General features: G+C 46.1%; 1 protein-coding gene across 6 annotated transcripts in view; it reads right to left on the bottom strand.

Moving 5' to 3' along the window:
* Positions 1-17694, bottom strand: part of UBASH3B (ubiquitin associated and SH3 domain containing B) — a 158339-nt gene that overhangs the window by 123715 nt on the left and 16930 nt on the right. The gene's annotated exons all lie outside the window — the stretch shown is intronic.

Genomic DNA, 17694 nt, shown 5'->3' with positions numbered 1-17694 from the left:
AAGAACTCTACATGTATTATAATATAGAATCCTCATTTTATATATATATATGTATAATTGGAGAGAGAGAGATATATATATATATGTATAATTGGATATATATATATATATATATGTTTTCCTGCCTCAGGAGCAGGCCTCAGGAAACAGAATCTCTCTGACCATTCACCTGCCCTAAGGCAGGACTTTAATCTTCCAAAGCAGGCCTCTGACTGTGGGTCAGAAGACCCTCCCCAGAGAATGTCCCACCCTGGGGGAAGAAATGCTGAGGTAATGAGACTTCCAAGAAAACCCAAGAAGGCGGGGTTTGGTGGGCTGCCCACACGGAGGGTCCTGGAGGGTGGCGCCAGGGGAGGCCGTGGAAGCTCCATGCCCCTTCCCCCCATACCTCACCTTACACATCTCCTCAACTATATCCTTTGCAATATCCTTTATAGTAAATCAGTAAACGTAAGTGTTTCCCTGAGTTCTGTGAGCCGCTCCAGCAAATTAATTGAACCAAAAGAGGGGGTTATAACTCCCAACTTGAAGGCAGTTAGTGAGAAGTTCCAGAAGCCTGGACTTGCAACTGGTGGGGATGAGGGCAGTCTGGGGCCAGAGCCCTCCCACTGTGGGATCTGAGGCTATCTCCAGGTAGACAGTGTTGGAACTGAATTGGAGGATACTAGCTGGTGTCCGCTGCTTGCCATGTGGGGAAAACCTCCACATGTGTTCATAGAAGGCTTCCTCGGTGTTGATGATTGCTGTTGCGGTGTAAAGGCAGAGGAAAAACCCAGTTTGAGAGTTTTCTGGAAACAACCTCCATTTTACAAAAGAGAAAACTAAAGGCTTTTAATCCCACTCTGCTATTCAGGACACAAAAATTCGTGTGTAAGAATATTCATCTAAATAAAATGACCTAGTTTTCCAAAAATAGGGAACTGATTAAATAGTATATTCATGTACTAGAAATGCAGGAGAAATCATTTGAGACAAATAATTGACAGAAAAATGTTTAGACAAACAATTGACAGCAAATTGCGAAGTAATAACCTCAATTTTGTTTAATTTAAACATAATTATAAATAATATGGTATTTATTCTTTGGGTTTTTCCATACTTTTCAAAATTTACACAATAAACATACGTTACTTTTTACATTGTGGGGCTATTTAAAAGCCCATCAGAAATAACCAACAGCTGGCCAGGCGCGGTGGCTCACACCTGTAATCCCAGCACTTTGAGAGGGCGAGGCAAGTGGATCACCAGAGGTCAGGAGTTCGAGACCAGCCTGGCCAATATGGTGGAACCTCCCCCCCCCCCGCCCCGTCTCTAGTAAAAATACAAAAATTAGCCGGGCGCGGTGGCTCACGCCTGTAATCCCAGCACTTTTGGAGGCCCAGGCAGGCGGATCACGAGGTCAGGAGATCGACACCATCCTGGCTAACTCGGTGAAACCCCGTCTCTACTAAAAATACAAAAAAATTAGCCGGGCGTGGTGGCGGGCGCCTGTAGTCCCAGCTACTAGGGAGGCTGAGGCAGGAGAATGGGGTGAACCCAGGAGGCGGAGCTTGCAGTGAGCCCAGATCGCGCCACTGCACTCCAGCCTGGGCGACAGAGCGAGACTCCGTCTCAAAAAAAAAAGAAAAGAAAAGAAAGAAAAAAATTAGCCAGACGTGGTGGCGGGCGTCTGTAGTCCCAGCTTACTCGGGAGGCTGAGGCAGGAGAATGGCGTGAACCTGGGAGGCGGAGCTTGCAGTGAGCCGAGATTGCACTACTGCACTCCAGCCTGGGCAACAGAGCCAGACCCCGTCTCAAAAAAAAAAAAACAAAAAAACCCACAAAACCCAAAAATTAGCGGTGTGGTGGCATGTGCCTGTAGTCCCAGCTACCCGGGAGACTGAGACAGGAGAATTGCTTGAATCCGGGAGGTGGAGGTTACAGTGAGCCGAGATCGTGCCACTACGCTCCAGCCTGGGCAACAGAGCAAGAGGGAGGGAGGAAGGAAGGGGAGGAAGAGGAGGAAGAGGAGGAAGAGGAGGAAGGGGAGGAGGGGAAGGAAGGGAAGGAAGAAAAAGAAAGGCAAACTCCCATCCCTCTCGGTGTCTGGATCCTGAGGAAGTGCTTTAACAGGTTCAGATTCTACACAATTGTCATCACCCCAATTAAAACCAAGAAGTCCCCTCAGCTTCTCCCTTTGTTCCTGAGGTGTGCAGTAAATAGGTGGGAAACCAAGGCAGTTGAACAGTTCTTTCTCCAAGGCTGGGGCACCTGCCATGCCGAGTGGCCCAGACCCCTATGTTCTAAAGAAGTCAGGCAGAGAAGCAAAAATAAAACCACTTAATAAAAGAAAACAAAATTTATGTATAATCTATCTCTGCTTAACTATTATGATATCATTATTATTAGGTATTTAAATGAGGCACTGATGGCAGGATAGGGAGGTAAGACAGGACAGAACTGGCTTCATGACTTGGCAAATTCTCTCATCTTGGAGACACGGGAGCACCAGGAAGAAGATGATCATGGAGAAATAGCAAGACTCAGAGGAGTGGTGGGGGAAATGCAGAGGCTGGCCTTCAAGCACACATGGATTAAAATGCGGATCCCATTTTACTGAGTGATGCTGTGCAAATTCTTAACTTTCTCATCTGTAAAATGGGTTTAAGGAGGCTGCTGAAAGAAATAAATACAGCATACAAAACACATAGTAGAAGCATAGCAGAGGACATGCAGTAGGTGCTTAATATCTTTCTCGTGGTCCCTCCTCACTCATCTGCCCCCCCAATACAACACACCTGCTCTCCATCTTCCTCAAGTTCTAAAGTTTTCCCCTTCGCAGAAGAGTAATATAAAACCTCCCCACTGGAGGCCCAGTGCTGTGAGGGACCACGTTAAGTGGAAGGTTTGAATCAAAGGGCAAGTCATTTCATCAGTCATCACTGCTAAATAAGAATCAGGCAGGCAGCCCAAGCGGAAGGCAAGTTGCCAGCTATTTCATACTTGGAAATACCGTGACCTTATATGTATTACACACTGCTAAAGTGTCTACCATGATGCCATCAAAATCATCTACCATTTTTGTGGCTTATGACAGACTTTCTACTTTTGTATTTGCTGTATCTTACTGGAGGTACAGAATAGAAATAGCCTCATTTGCCCAGGTGCGGTGACTCACACCCGTAATCCCAGCACTTTGGGAGGCCAAGGCGAGTGGATAGCTTGAGGTCGGGAGTTCGAGACCAGCCTGGCCAACATGGTGAAACCCCCATCTCTACTAAAAATACAAAAATTAGCTGGGCGTGGTGGTGCACATCTGTAATTCCAGCTACTCAGGAGGCTGAGGCAGGAGAATCGCTTGAACCTGGGAGGTGGAAGTTGCAGTGAGCCCAGACCGCACCACTGTACTCCAGCCTGGGCGACAGAGCTAGACCCTGTCTCAAAAAAAAGAAAAAAAAAAAAATCTTCATTTTACTTACCAAAAAACAGGGCTTAGAGAGATGGGTTGATTTGTCTGAGATAAGCTGGCACATAGGATTAGGAAAGGGAAAAAGTCAACACCCGGACTAGTTATTTCACTAAGGCATCTGTGGTAGGGTAGGAAGAAGAGACAGGGCCTTCTGGCCTCCATTCTCCTCCCAAACGCCTGCACACGGCGCTCTATTAACAAGCCTGGATGGCTTTTCCTCCAGGGCCATGTTCTTTCCCTGCACACCACGGCCAAAAGCCTTACTCATCCTGCACAGATCCAGCCCCCAAACAAGTTTTATGGTTGTTTTCTTAACATTTAAGACCATCTCAGTACCATCTCCACCTTTCCTATAAATCGACCACTCCACTGGCAACACATCCTTGGATCCCGGTTAGGAGGAACGTTTGCTTCCGGATCCACACCCTGGAGTCAAGCCCTGTGCTTCCTCTCAGAATAACTGTACCTGAGTCTGCTGTCTCATGCTCCACCATGCGTGTTGACCAGTCTAGTTACATATTTCTCCTTGGTAGCCATTTGTCTCTTCCTCGACATGACTCAGCTCATAGGAGAAAAAATCTGCTTCTCTCAGCTCCACTTAGACTTTGTCTGGCAGACTTTTTGCTAAGCACTTAAGCAGCCCCAAATAATCATGTTCCCCAAAGGACTCCAAACCACTTAAGGCCATAGTTGGGATTGGACTTCGTCAGGGAGGAAGTGACCCGGGAAGAAACCTGCTCTTTTTAGTCTTTATTTTCCATGAGCAGAGAGAGAAGGGACGGGTGGTCTTGCAGAAAGAGCGCCAGGCAGGCCTGGGTTCGGTACCTGCTTTGCTCCTCCCTGGCGTGTGGGCTTGTGCAACTTAACCTCTCAGAGCCTCAGTTTTCTCCTCAATAAATGGTGGTAACATCATCTGTTCAGCCTGTATCCAAATAGGGCTGCTATGAAGCTCGAGGAAGACCCCACGAGGTGAAAATGCTTTGAAAATGTAACGAGCTATAAAAATGAGAGGTGCTGGCCGGGTGTGGTGGCTCACGCCTGTAATCCCAGCACTTTGGGAGGCCAAGGCGGGTGGATCACCTGAGGTCAGGAGTTCGAGACCAGCTTGGCCAACATGCTGAAACCCCGTCTCTACTAAAAATATAAAAAAAATTAACTGGGCATTGTGGCAGACGCCTGTAATTCCAGCTACTCGGGAGGCTGAGGCAGGAGAATCGCTGGAACCCAGGAAGTGGAGGTTGCAGTGAGCCGAGATCACACCACTGCACTTCAGCTTGGGTGACAGAGCGACACAAAAAAATAATAATAGTAAAAAAGAAGTATTTTCATTATCACGAGGATGTGTCAGATTAAAACACTTTATATTTTGAAAACTCCATCTCTGCCTATAAATTGGAGTACTCACAGGCAGACACTTTCAGAGGGAAACCCTACCCTAGGTAAGAGTGACAAAGATAAATTAATTTGCTCTATAGTATTTCTTGAGCACCTGCTCTGTGGCAAACACTCTTCCAGGCAGGAGAATCAGAGTAATGAATAAGACAGTCAAGGTCTTTGCTCTCAAAAAGCTACATCCCGGGGGTGGGGATATGGGACAGAGAATAAGCAAATAAAGAAGAAAAACAAGGCAGTTGTCCTTCCACTGAAGTTACAATGGACTTTCACCATATTTTCCTATTCTGAGGCTGCAGAAACATCAGCTGCAAATTCAGTGATAATCCAAGGAAAAGACCCAGAATTGGTGGAAAAAAGATAGTATTTTCCTCTTGCCGGGGGGCAAGATAATGCAGTTTCAGACCCACGGCCCGTGAAGATATGTTGATGAGCCAGAAGAATGAAGGAATGAAACATCTGGACAAATGATTTATCAGTTATATAAGGATTTCTAGCCTCTACTTGGAAGCCTTGTTGAAAGGCTCTCTTAAAAAATAACCACAGGCTGGGCGCAGTGGCTCACGCCTGTAATCTCAGCATTTTGGGAGGCCAAGGTGGGTGGATCACCTGAGGTCAGGAGTTCGAGACCAGCCTGACCAACATGGAGAAATTCCATCTCTACTAAAAATACAAAAATTAGCTGGGCGTGGTGGTGCACGCCTGTAATCCCAGCTACTTGGGAGGCTGAGGTAGGAGAATCACTTGAACCCAGGAGGTAGAGGTTGCAGTGAGCCATTGCACTCCAGCCTGGGCAACAAGAGCGAAACTCTGTCTCAAAACAACAACAACAACAAACACAAACCTGCATCGCTTTGAGTTCCTCTTTACTTCTCCAAATTCAGGAAACTGAACCAAATATTTTCTGCTCTAAAATTGTTGATACCTCATCCTTCATAATATGTCACCCCTTCCAGGAAGCCTCACCTGCTTTAGTGAGGTTAACACACACTCTTCTCTGCCGCTCTTGCTATCTGTGAATAAGTACACACAGCATTTTCACAATATACCACCATTCCTAACTTTTGCTTGTCTCTCTCTAGAAGATAAGCAACCCCAGGCCAGGACTAGGCCTTCCTTATTTGATTTTGACTTCTTAGCACCTAGTATCAGGCAGATACATAGTAAGTACTCAATAAATGCTTATTCACTAGATCACTCCTCATTGATCAATCTTGTCTCTACAGCCAATTTATTAGATGGGTTGAATGTGAACACAGACTCTAGGATACGCCTTGTACATGTGTATAATAGGACAAAATGTCTCATCTCAGTCTATTCTTCAGCGACTTTCCCATTTTTTTCTATAAGAATGTGTGCTGTATCTGATGTTTTATCAAGAGTTTTTGGTCAAGTGAGCTTTTGATCCAAATGAGATCTATATTAAAAACTAATAGTTTCCTCTTGACTTAACTATCAACTTAAAGGAACTACAAGAAATAGATGTTCCCTGCCATCCAGGGCTGCAATCAGCATAATCTGGGCTATGGAGACTTTAGACATTAGACCTGGTCATCAACAAGAAAATTACAAATAAAAAAATCAGAAAAGACTGGGCAGGGAAGCTAACTACACTAAAAGACACAACCCTCCATCTCAAGTATAGATCTTATTTGAAACCTGGCTCACACACACACACACAAATTTTTTTTTAAATTATAAGGCAATTGAGGATATGTGATCACTGACTAGATATTTGATAATATTAAGTAATTATTTTTCAGGTGTGATAATGATCCTGTGGTCATATTTTATTTTATTATTTTTATTATTATTTTTTTGAGAAGGAGTCTCGCTCTGTCCCCCAGGCTGAAGGGCAGTGGCGCAATCTCAGCTCACTGCAACCTCCGCCTCCAGATTCTCCTGCCTCAGCCTCCCAAGTAGCTGGGATTACAGGCGTGCGCCACCACGCCCGGCTAATTTTTGTATTTTCAGTAGAAACGGGGTTTTGCCATGTGGGCCAGGATGGTCTCCAACTCCTGACCTCAAGCGATCTGCCCGCCTTGGCCTCCCACACTGCTGGGACTACAGGTATGAGCCACCATGCCAGGCCCTGTGGTCATAATTTAAATAGTCACAGTCTTTTAAAGATACAAACTGAAATACAGACTAAATGATACATCTAAGACTTTTTTTTTTTTTTTTTGAAACAAGGTCTCACTCTGTCTCCAGGCGGGAGTGCAGTGGCGGCTCACTGCAGCCTCAACTTCCAAGGCTCAAGGGATCCTCCCACCTCAACCTCCCAAGTAGCTGTGACTACAGGCATGCACCACCAGGCGCCTGGGTAACTTATTTTTTGTAGAGATGGGGTCTCACTGTATTGCCCAGGCTGGCCGCAAGACCAACTCCTGGGCTCAAGCAATCTTCCTGCCTTGGCCTCCCGGAGTTTTGTGATTACAGGCATAAGCCACCATGCCTCACTCTAAAATTTAATTCAAAATTATATGGGGAGGGTGGGGAAGTGGGTGGTATTGATGAAACAGGATCAAGGATGAATTGCTTGACGCATTTGTTTTGTTATACTATTCTTACTACCTTAGGATAAGTTAGAAAATTTCCATTAAATTTTTTTAATCAGTAGTTTATTATATTTATAATCACTGTAGGATGGCTGGTGAATTCTACAGAGCAAGCTTCCCCATGACAGTGCTGGGCTTGGTGCAGCTCCCTCTTGGAGGGGAGGGGAAGCTACAGGCAGCCCAGAGCTGGGTTATTCCTCTAGCCCTGCCAGGAGAGAATGAGAGGAGAGCTGGCCCCTAGTGTCCTAATTACCATCTTCCTCAAAGAAGCTCTCGGTTAGAAAGAGACGTGCATCTCAGGCTCCAGGAACCAAATGAAGGAGAAAGAAGTGTTTCTCAACTTTTTACACGGAAAGATACGAACTCGGGAAAGGCAGACTGGAAAGAATATGGAATTTGGAGTCAGAAGGTTAGAGTCACTCCTTGCCCCACAACTGGGACAAGTGAACTTCTCAGGACAAGTGAACGCCTCAGCGTCCCCATCTATAAAAATGGGAATATAACTATCATCCATATCAAATAACTGCCATGAGGATGAGATGAGATCTCATACTGGACGGTGAGAGGCAGCTTGGTCCCGTGGGTCAGACTTGCGTCTGTTGGTGGCTCTGTTGTACCATCCACACAGTCAACTACTAAATAAATGAAAACTATTATAATTAATTATTTAAGAAAAAGCAATTTGTCCAAGGCCTCACGGTGCGTCGGCAGGGTCGGCAGGGTACTACGCAGGAGGAGAATTTGCACTCACTATCCTCTCAATGACCCCTCCGAGCTTCCAAGTGGCTGTACATGGGCAGATGATTCACGACTGGTGCTTTTTTGACAAGGCAGGGAGAACAGACAGGAGATGGGCCCATCTTGTTCTGACAGCTGGGCCACCCTGGGTGGCAGTGATGAGTCAGCCTTGCTGCTGCCACACTCAGCACACAAGGCTTCCCAAACCCAGGCAGAGCATCGTGGATCGCAGACACGCTGACCATGCAGTTGTGTGATGGCAACAGATGACTTGTCTCTTTGTGTCCCTTCCCCAAAAGTACTCAGTAACCTAACAGGCTTCTACCAGCCTCCAAATAGAAGCATCTTTTTTTCAAACCCTGAAGGGATCAAGCAAGCCAGAGGGGTAAGCATGTGGGTTTGCATGCATGTGCCTGTGTGTGTGTGTGTGCATGTGTGTACAGAAGAATGCATATGAACCTGTGCCTATTACCCCTGCAGACAGTGTGGTATCCCAGTGTCATGGTGGAAGAACAAGGAACAGGACATTCAAACAGTGGATGACCAGGTCCCTACTTCCCAGGACTCGGCTTTCTTTGGAGGGAAGCTTATCCATGTTCCCCGAGGACCTCCTACATACATGATTTCAGAGTGCACTGTTCAGTGTGGCTTGTCTGGGACTTATATTCTCAATCTCATCATTGCCTTTCTGTGTCCAAAACCAAAGCATCAGAGGTACAAGAAGGCAAAACTCCATTTCCTCTGTGAGCACTGTTCCTGTTTGACTGAGGAATCTGGCTAGAACAAGAAGAAATAGGGCCAGAGTTGGGGCTATGTATGTAGAAATTTTGGGTGGATTTAAAGAAATCAACAATGTCTTGGTTTTGTCACAAGAAAAATCACTTAGACACCCTACAGTTATGGATAAGAAAACAAATGGAATGCTTGATTCATTCTATTATTCTTTTAAGTAACTATTACAATGAATGATTCATTAATTACTATGAAAGAGCAAGGTTTCAACAAAAACAAATACGAATAAATTAAATAATTTCTAGCCAAACTTCATTTGTTATGGAATAGCACCTAATCTAACTTTTATTTTGCTAAATAAAAAAGAGTTTTGGTATCTTATTTCAGGTATTGAAATGCCTCGGGTCTTGCTCTGGACAACACATTGCCCTGGGACAGGCTGCTCACAGCATTTTGGCTTTGACACAGCAGCTCTGACATTAAAAAGCCCTTAACTAACCATTTGTAACATATCAGAAAAAAGGTTAATTTGCCTTTTACGCATCCTTTACTCTGCTCTGTTGTGGAGGAGAAAAGATAAGACTCTGGTTCTCCTTTCAAATCAGTTATGCATAGAATAAAGGAAGAGCACGGACAGGCACGGTGGCTCACGCCTGTAATCCCAGCACTTTGGGAGGCTGAGGCAGGTGGATCACTTGAGGTCGGGAGTTCAAGACCAGCCTGACCAACATGGAGAAACTCCATCTCTACTAAAAATACAAAATTAGCTGGGCATGGTGGCACATGCCTGTAATCCCAGCTACTCAGAAGGCTGAGGCAGGAGAATCGCTTGAACCCAGGAGTCAGAGGTTGCGGTGAGCCAAGATCGCGCCATTGCACTCCAGCCTGGGCAACAAGAGCAAAACTCTGTCTCAAAAATAAAAATAAAGGGAGAGCACTTGATAGGAAGGCAGCAGACCTGCATTGAAGTCCTAACCAGTAACACGCTGTGCTACTCTCAGCAAGTCACTGTCCCACTCTGAGTCTCTATTTCCTGATCTGAAAATAAGGACTTAGTGTAGGTGTCCTTCCCCGTGCCTTTGATTTTCACAATCACTCTCTGAAGCATATAGTTCAGGAGGTTTTATTTGAAGCTGAAGATCCAGAAACCTACAGATCAAGAGCCAGCAAACTGCAGCCCAGGGGCCAAACCAGCCCACCTCTTGCTTTTGTACAGCCTGTGAGCTAAGATGGTTTTCACATTTTTAAATGGTTAAAATAATTGGTTGGGCATGGTGGCTCACGCCTGTAATCCCAGCACTTTGGGAGGCTGAGGCGGATGGATCACTTGAGGTCAGGAGTTCGAGACCAGCCTGGCCAACATGGTGAAACCCCATCTCTACTAAAAATACAAAAATTAGCCGGCCGTGGTGGTGGGCGCCTGTAATCCCAGCTACTCAGGGGGCTGAGGCAGGAGAATCACTTGAACTTGGGAGGCGGAGGTTGCAGTGAGCCAAGATCGTGTCATTGCACTCCAGCCTGAGTGACAGAGAGAGACTCCATCTCAAACCAAAAAGAAAAGAAAAGAAGAAAAAAATCAAAAGAATGACAACATGTTGTGACTGATGGAAATTATATAAAATTAAAATTTCAGTGCTCACAAATAAACTTTCATTGGAACACAGCCATGCTTATTTGTTTATATATCATCCGTGTCTGCTATTGCAAAACAGCAGAGCTGAGTAGCCACCATGGAGACCATATGGTCAGCCAAGCCTGAAATATTTACTCTCTGGCCCTTTACGGAGTTTGCTGGTCCTTGCTAGAGATCAAGGTGTCCCAGACTTCAGTGTACATACCAATCACCTAAGGATCTTATTAAAGTGGAGATTCTAATGTAGTGGGTTTGAGGTAGAGCTGAGATTCTATGTTTCTAACAAGCTCCTGGTTGGTACCAAAAGGGCTGGTCTGAGGACCACATTTTGAGTGGCGAGGCTATGCTCTCTCAGACAAATCTGGTTACGTCGTCAACTTGCTCACCATCCTTTGGTGCCTTTCCGGGGCCTTCAAAATAAACTGAGACTCCCTAGTACCATGGGATTGTCGCCAGCTTCTCCAGCTCCTCTGCCCCCAAACACACTGCCTTGGTGCACCAGGATTTCTCATCCATCATGCCTATGCACGCACTGACCTCTTCACCTACACTATCCCCTCCTCGCCCCACCCCTTCACTCTCAACATGTCCAGTTGCCCAACTCCCTGTCTTCCCAACTTCAGCTCCAGTGGCACCTCCTTAGAGTGGATCCTTCCTGGATCCTGTGAGTCTTGTGCTTTCTGGGCTACGTGGCTTTTAGTCAGGTCTCTTAGTACCTCGTGTACCTCTTCACAGCCTGAATTACATGGTTATGACACTACGGCTCTTAAACACAGAGGCATCCTTGTTTATTCCTGCATATCCAGCAGCCAAGCACAGTTCTTGGTACATCATGGGGTATAATGAGTGTTATTTGGAATGGAACAAATGAATTGCCCAGGATTATGCAGCAAATCAGGCGAAAAGCTGGGACTAGAGCCCACACTTTCTAAATCCTGGTGTGCGGTTCCTTTGCTCTAAGCCATGCCTCATAAGTGGATACTCATTCTCCTAACTGATGGAGGAATTTGTTCCACAGCATTCCAAACTCTGAATGCTCTGAAACTCTTAAGAGATTTTGGGAATGGCAGCCCCTCCCCACGACTGACTATTTTGTGGAGCACAAGGGTCAATCAGCTCCTGAAAACACACCTTTCAGCCTCCGGGCAGTGGGTCCTGGGATGATGGTGGCAGTGCCTGCTGGACCGTCACATATACTAGTGAGTCATGTGGAAGTGATCCCAAGTGGTTAGTGAGAGACCTAGGAAAGAGATTCAGCCTTCACCATCTTCACTCCTAGAGGCTGCAGGCATTTCCCTTCTCACTTCTTGTGGTTTCTATTTTCTTATTGGACATCTGGACTCAAAGGAACATGGGTCAGCCAGACAGATCTAGGCTGAGTGCAGTCACAGTGGAAAGAAGGGCAGAGAGGATGGTCCCCATTGTGACCCCTGCTAGCTGACAGGGCTGTGGCAGGATGGAGTAGGGTCCCACCTGGCCTCAAATTCCCACCATTCAGTCACATAGGTATTCTCTCCAGGTCACTGATGGCTGATATGAACTGAACTGAATTGTTTCCTCTTAAAATTCATATATTGAAGCCCTAACCTTTAATATGATGGTATTTGAAGATGGGGCCTTTGGGAGGTAATTAGGGTTAGACAAGTTCATGGGAGGAATTCTAATGATGAGATTAGTGCCCTTGGCTCATGCCTATAATCCTAGCACATTGGAAAGCCTCGGCAGGCACATCACCTGAAGTCAGGAGTTTGAGACCAGCCTTGCCAACATGGCAAAATCCCGTCTCTACTGAAAATACAAAAACTAGCTGGGCATGGTGGTGGGAGCTGGGGGTGGTGGTGGGCACCTGTAATCCCAGCTACTCAGGAGGCTGAGGCCGGAGAATTGCTTGAATCTGGGAGGCAGAGGTTGTGGTGAGCCGAGATTCTGCCACTGCACTCCAGCCTGGGCAACAGAGTAAGACTCTGCCTCAAAAGCAGAATAGTACCCTTATAAGAGCCTTTTTTTTTTTTTTCCGAGACGGAGTTTTGCTCTTGTTGCCCAGGCTGGAGTGCAATGGCACCATCTCAGCTAGCACAGGGTATACGAAATAATAAATGTTAATAAAAGGTTATTAAAGAGATGAATGAATGAATGGAGTGCTTATTATGTACCAGGCACCATGCAAAGGGCTAGGGAAAGATAAAAGACTAAGATACTATCTCTCCGAGGAGTCACAGTCTAGTCTGGGAAACTGACATAAGCTGACTTTGATGATGTGATAATGGTAAGTGCTCCACCAGAGGCACGGCATCAGGTATGTACAATGTTCCAGGGCAGCACAGACGCACATAAACACATTCTGCCTCGAGATGGGAATGTAGTATATAGAGGAGTTAGGAATGGATAATGCAACCTGAGAAATTTTCTCAAAGGAGAGAATATTTGAAAAGAACATACAGTACTCCCTTGGTATCCATAGGGGAATGATTCCAGGACCTCCCTCAGATATCGAAATCCTCAAGTCCTCGATATAAAATGGTGCAGTATTTGCATATAACCCATGCACACCCTCCTGTGTACTTTAAATCATCTCTGGGTTACTTATAATACCGATTACAACATAGAAGCTATGTAAATAGTTGTTATTCTGTATTGTTTAGGAAATAATGGCAGGAAAAAATTCTGTTCATGTTCAGTACACATGCAATTTTTCCCCCCAATATTTTTGATTTGCAATTGGTTGAAACAACAAATTCAAAACCTATGGACATGGAGGGCCGACTGTATAACATTTCATCTAAGAGAAAAATGTACCCAGGATGAAGTTATCCATGGATTCATCAACAAACATAAGCAAGACCCAGAGGTGTTGAAAATGCAAGGGCTTGAGTGATAAAGGCGGCTTTCATAAAGGTGGCTGAGTCACACAGAAGAGCCTGGGGGCGGGAGGCAAAGGTGAGCAGGAAGGGCCAGAAGGTGACAGTGATGCCAGGAAATACAGAAGGGAGCCTGAGGGAAAGACAGGGAGACAACAGTTCAATAATGCAGGGATGTTGGAATGTCGCTATTTAGAATTTTTTTTTAGACAGGGTCTGGCTCTGTCACTCAGGCTGGAGTACAGTGGCACATTCTTGGCTCACTGCAACCTCCATCTCCTGGGCTCAAGCAATCCTCCCACCTCAGCCAGTGTAACTGAGACTACGGGCCTGTGCCACCATGCCCAACTAGTTTTTGTATATATTATTTTTTTGAGATGGAGTTTTGCTCTTGTTGCCCAGGTTGGAGTTCACTGGCGCAATCTCGGCTCACTGCAACCTCTGCCTCCCAGGTTTTCAAGCGATTCTCCTGCCTTAGCCTCTTGAGTAACTGGGATTACAGGCACCTGCCACCACGTCCAGCTAATTTTTGTATTTTTAGTACAGACACGTTTTACCGTGTTGGCCAGGCTGGTCTTGAACTCCTGACGTCAGGTAAACCACCTGCCTCGGCCTCCCAAAGTGCTGGGATTACAGCTGTGAGTCATCCCGCCCAGCCAGTTGTTGTATTTTTTTAGTAAAGACGGGGTTTCTCCTTGTTGCCCAGGCTGGTCTCGAACTCCTGGGCTCAAAGCGATCCTCTTGCCTCAGCCTCTCAATTCCCCTGTTGGGATTACAGGCCTGAGCCACCACGCCCAGCCAAAAATTTTTTTAGTGAAATCTTACAAGGGCTGTTAGGGTGAGGTGGGAGAGCTGAGGGGTCTAAAGCCAGATGAATTTAAGTGCATTGGCGCAGTCACTTCCGAGTGGGATAAATCCTTTAATGTATCTGTCTTGCTTTTCTCATTTGTAAAATGGAAGTACTGCTTACTACTTTCCGCAGGATTGGGAAAAGAGTAAAATTACACATAGTAGGTTCAGAACAAATGTAAGCTCTCACTCTCTCTCTATTTAATTGTAAAGAAGTTCCAAATACCCTGCAGTTCCAAGATGGTCCGCTGCAAACTGGAGGAAAATGGGCTCTGCCTTCAGCAGGTGCCTCCTTGTTTTGTGATTATCTACTGTGTATGCGTCTATCTCCTTCCTAATCTCAGGAATTCACTGGGGCCAGGATTACATCCTGTTTATCTCTGGGGGCCATGGACCCCAGTGCTTGGCTCATCAGAGGTGCTCCTTGCAGCTTTGAAGAACTAAATTGCACAGATGGGCAAAGCAGACATAAACTGTCTTACCCAAAGTCACAGGACAGAACAGCGGCTGGGCTAGTTCTAGAACTTTGACCTCACAGTCCATTGATTTCATGATGCCACATGGTCTCAGACCAAACAGAACAAAGACTCTGATCTCATCCAGTGACATATCAATTCCTCTCCAAATCCCCACCAAATGGGAACTGCCACAGAACGCTGAGCATCCGTGTCACCTTTCTCTTTCTCAGAACAGCATCCACACTTTCACACGGAGGAACAGAACCAACACTCAAAACAACTCTTAAAACACTTTCCTGCAATGTGGTCTCTAAACACAGGAAACAGCAGCTGGCTGCATTGCCAGTAATGCTTATTTGCCAGTCAGGGTGCTAGAGCTCTGTGTGCAAGTTTAAAGCTGTGATCCAGGAACAAAAATAAACCAGCAAAGCAGAAACCGAGGCACCATAAACATGGGTCTAATAAAAGGTTTTTGGAGCCAGGAAAACTTGGGTTAGGGACCCAGCTCTGCCACTTAATCATGGTGCATGTTTAATAAACTCAGTTTCCTCATCTGTAAAATGGGTTTATTAATACTAACTGCAGGCCAGGTATGGTGGCTTATGCCTGTAATCCCAGCACTTTGGGAGACGAAGGTGGGTGGATCACCAGAGGTGAGGAGTTCAAGACCAGCCTGGCCAACATGGTGAAACCCTGTCTCTACTAAAAATACGAAAATTAGCCGGGTATGATGGTGCACGCCTGTAATCCCAGCTCCTCAGGAGGCTGAGACAGGAGAATCGCTTGAACCCAAAAGGCGGAGGTTGCAGTGAGCTGCGATTGTGCCACTGCACTCCAGCCTGGGCCACAGAGCGAGACTCTGCCTCAAAAAAAAAAAAAAAAACTAACTGCAGAGCTTTGCTGTGCTGAGTAAGAAAGACAATGCTTGGGCTGGGCGCGGTGGCTCATGCCTATAATCCCAGTACTTTGGGAGGCCGAGGAGGGCAGATCACGAGGTCAGGAGATCAAGACCATCCTGGCTAACATGGTGAAACCCCGTCTCTACTAAAAATACAAAAAAATTAGCCAGGTGTGGTGGCGGGCGCCTGTAGTCCCAGGTACTGGGGAGGCTGAGGCAGGAGAATGGCGTGAACCTGGGAGGCGGAGCTTGCAGTGAACTGAGATCGCGCCACTGCACTCCAGCCTCAGCAACAGAGCTAGACTCCGTCTCAAAAAAAAAAAAAAGACAGACAATGTTTGTAAGGTGCCATGGCTTATGATTGGCACATAAGAGATGACTGAATGGTATTTACCTCCAACACCTTTGAGAATCTAATATGAATTCACTTGACAAAATCCAGCTCTTCAGAGGAACGAGGGGCCCCAACTCGAGTTATTTTCACTAGCTCTTTCATGATTCCATAGCACCGTTTACATCTCTGTGTTTGTGGGCACTTAGCAGACTGCTATATACTTATTTGGTTTTCTTTTTTTATTTTGATATAATTTAATTTTTATTTTTGTTTTCCCTACTAGACTGGGAGCACCAAGGTGGCAGCTCATTCTCTATCCATATCTGTTTCTTTTGATCCTAGCAGAGCACACACTTAATAAATGTGTGTGGGAAAAACAACAACACAGCCCTATTAACAGGAAATTAGTGGAAGGAAGAAAAAGAGGCATCCTGAACCCTAGATATGCAGCTCTAAAAAGATACTCTAGTATTCTGGCAGGAGTCCAGCAGTAAGCTGAGAAAGGCTGAAGAAATTTGAGAGTACTTCCTTCTTCATCATGATCTTCTTTTTCTTTTAAAGTAGAAAATCCCCTCTGCAGAAAGAGCAATTCCAGAGCAAAGAGGACCAAACAAGGAGATAGGATTGGACTCTATAGCAAAAAAAGGGGTTGCAATATACATTCTCTCCATCATCAGAAATTGCAGTGACAATAGAAAGAGCACCAGGCCTTCTGGAACTTTTTTAAGTGACGGAGTCTCACTCTGTCGCCCAGGCTGGAGTGCAGTGGAGCAATCTCGGCTCACTGCAAGCTCGCCTCCCGGGTTCACGCCATTCTCCTGCCTCAGCCTCCCGAGTAGCTGGGACTACAGGCGCCCGCCACCATGCCTAGCTAATTTTTATTTTTATTTTTGTATTTTTAGTAGAGACGGGGTTTCACCATGTTAGCCAGGATGGTCTCGATCTCCTGACCTTGTGATCCGCCCGCCTCAGCCTCCCAAAGTGCTAGGATTACAGGCGTGAGCCACCGCGCCCAGCCCTGGAACTTTCTATGGTAAGGAGTTAAAGGTTGGCTAAGGCTATTCCTTTTACTGCTGAAAACTTCAGCCTCCTAACTGTTACAAATTCAAATCCTCCTGAGTTTCAAGGGCCTGCATCCCCAGCTCAACAGCTGCTTTTCTTCCTCCTAAGGTGGCTGTTCTGCCCTGGCTTGGTTACACTGGACTTGCTTCCCATCTCCTTTGCTGAGGCCTCTCTCAGCACTAACCCCTTCCCAAAATGCTGAGCGCAACTCACTGTCACGTGCCCAGAGGCCAGACAGTGGCTGGCCAGTGAATGCTTGCCCAACCAGCGAATGCTGAGGGCTCATCTTTCCTAAGGCCATTGCTCAATTCCATCAGTTCATCACTGCACATCCCCTCAGCCCTGGGGTATGGATAATCCATCCCTAACCAACCTGAGAATCATGCCCATGAAAGCCGCTATCCAGAAGCTGATCCATAAAGGACACCCCTAGAGGCCATGTCCCTACTGCAGGCTGGCCCAGCCTGGTCCCCCAGGGACTTTAGGTATGCTCCTGACTCCAACACAGAATGCTTGGGTCCTTCTGAGGAGGCTAACCAGGAAGCTCTGCTGTGCTCACTCAGAATCAGAGAAAACTCTCGCTGAGGAGGTCGAGCATCTGTACGTGGGCCAATGGTTTCCAAAAGTTGTTTTTTCTTGTGAACTGAAATCTGACCCTGTCCCCAGCAATTATAACCACTCATTAAAGTTGTTCACAAAATAGGCCGGGCACGGTGCCTCACGCCTGTAATCCC

Source organism: Pan troglodytes, chromosome 9 (genome assembly GCF_028858775.2).
Source record: "Pan troglodytes isolate AG18354 chromosome 9, NHGRI_mPanTro3-v2.0_pri, whole genome shotgun sequence".
Taxonomy (NCBI): domain Eukaryota; kingdom Metazoa; phylum Chordata; class Mammalia; order Primates; family Hominidae; genus Pan; species Pan troglodytes.
Note: the sequence above shows the minus strand (reverse complement) of the source record. Positions and strands in the feature narration are given on the sequence as shown.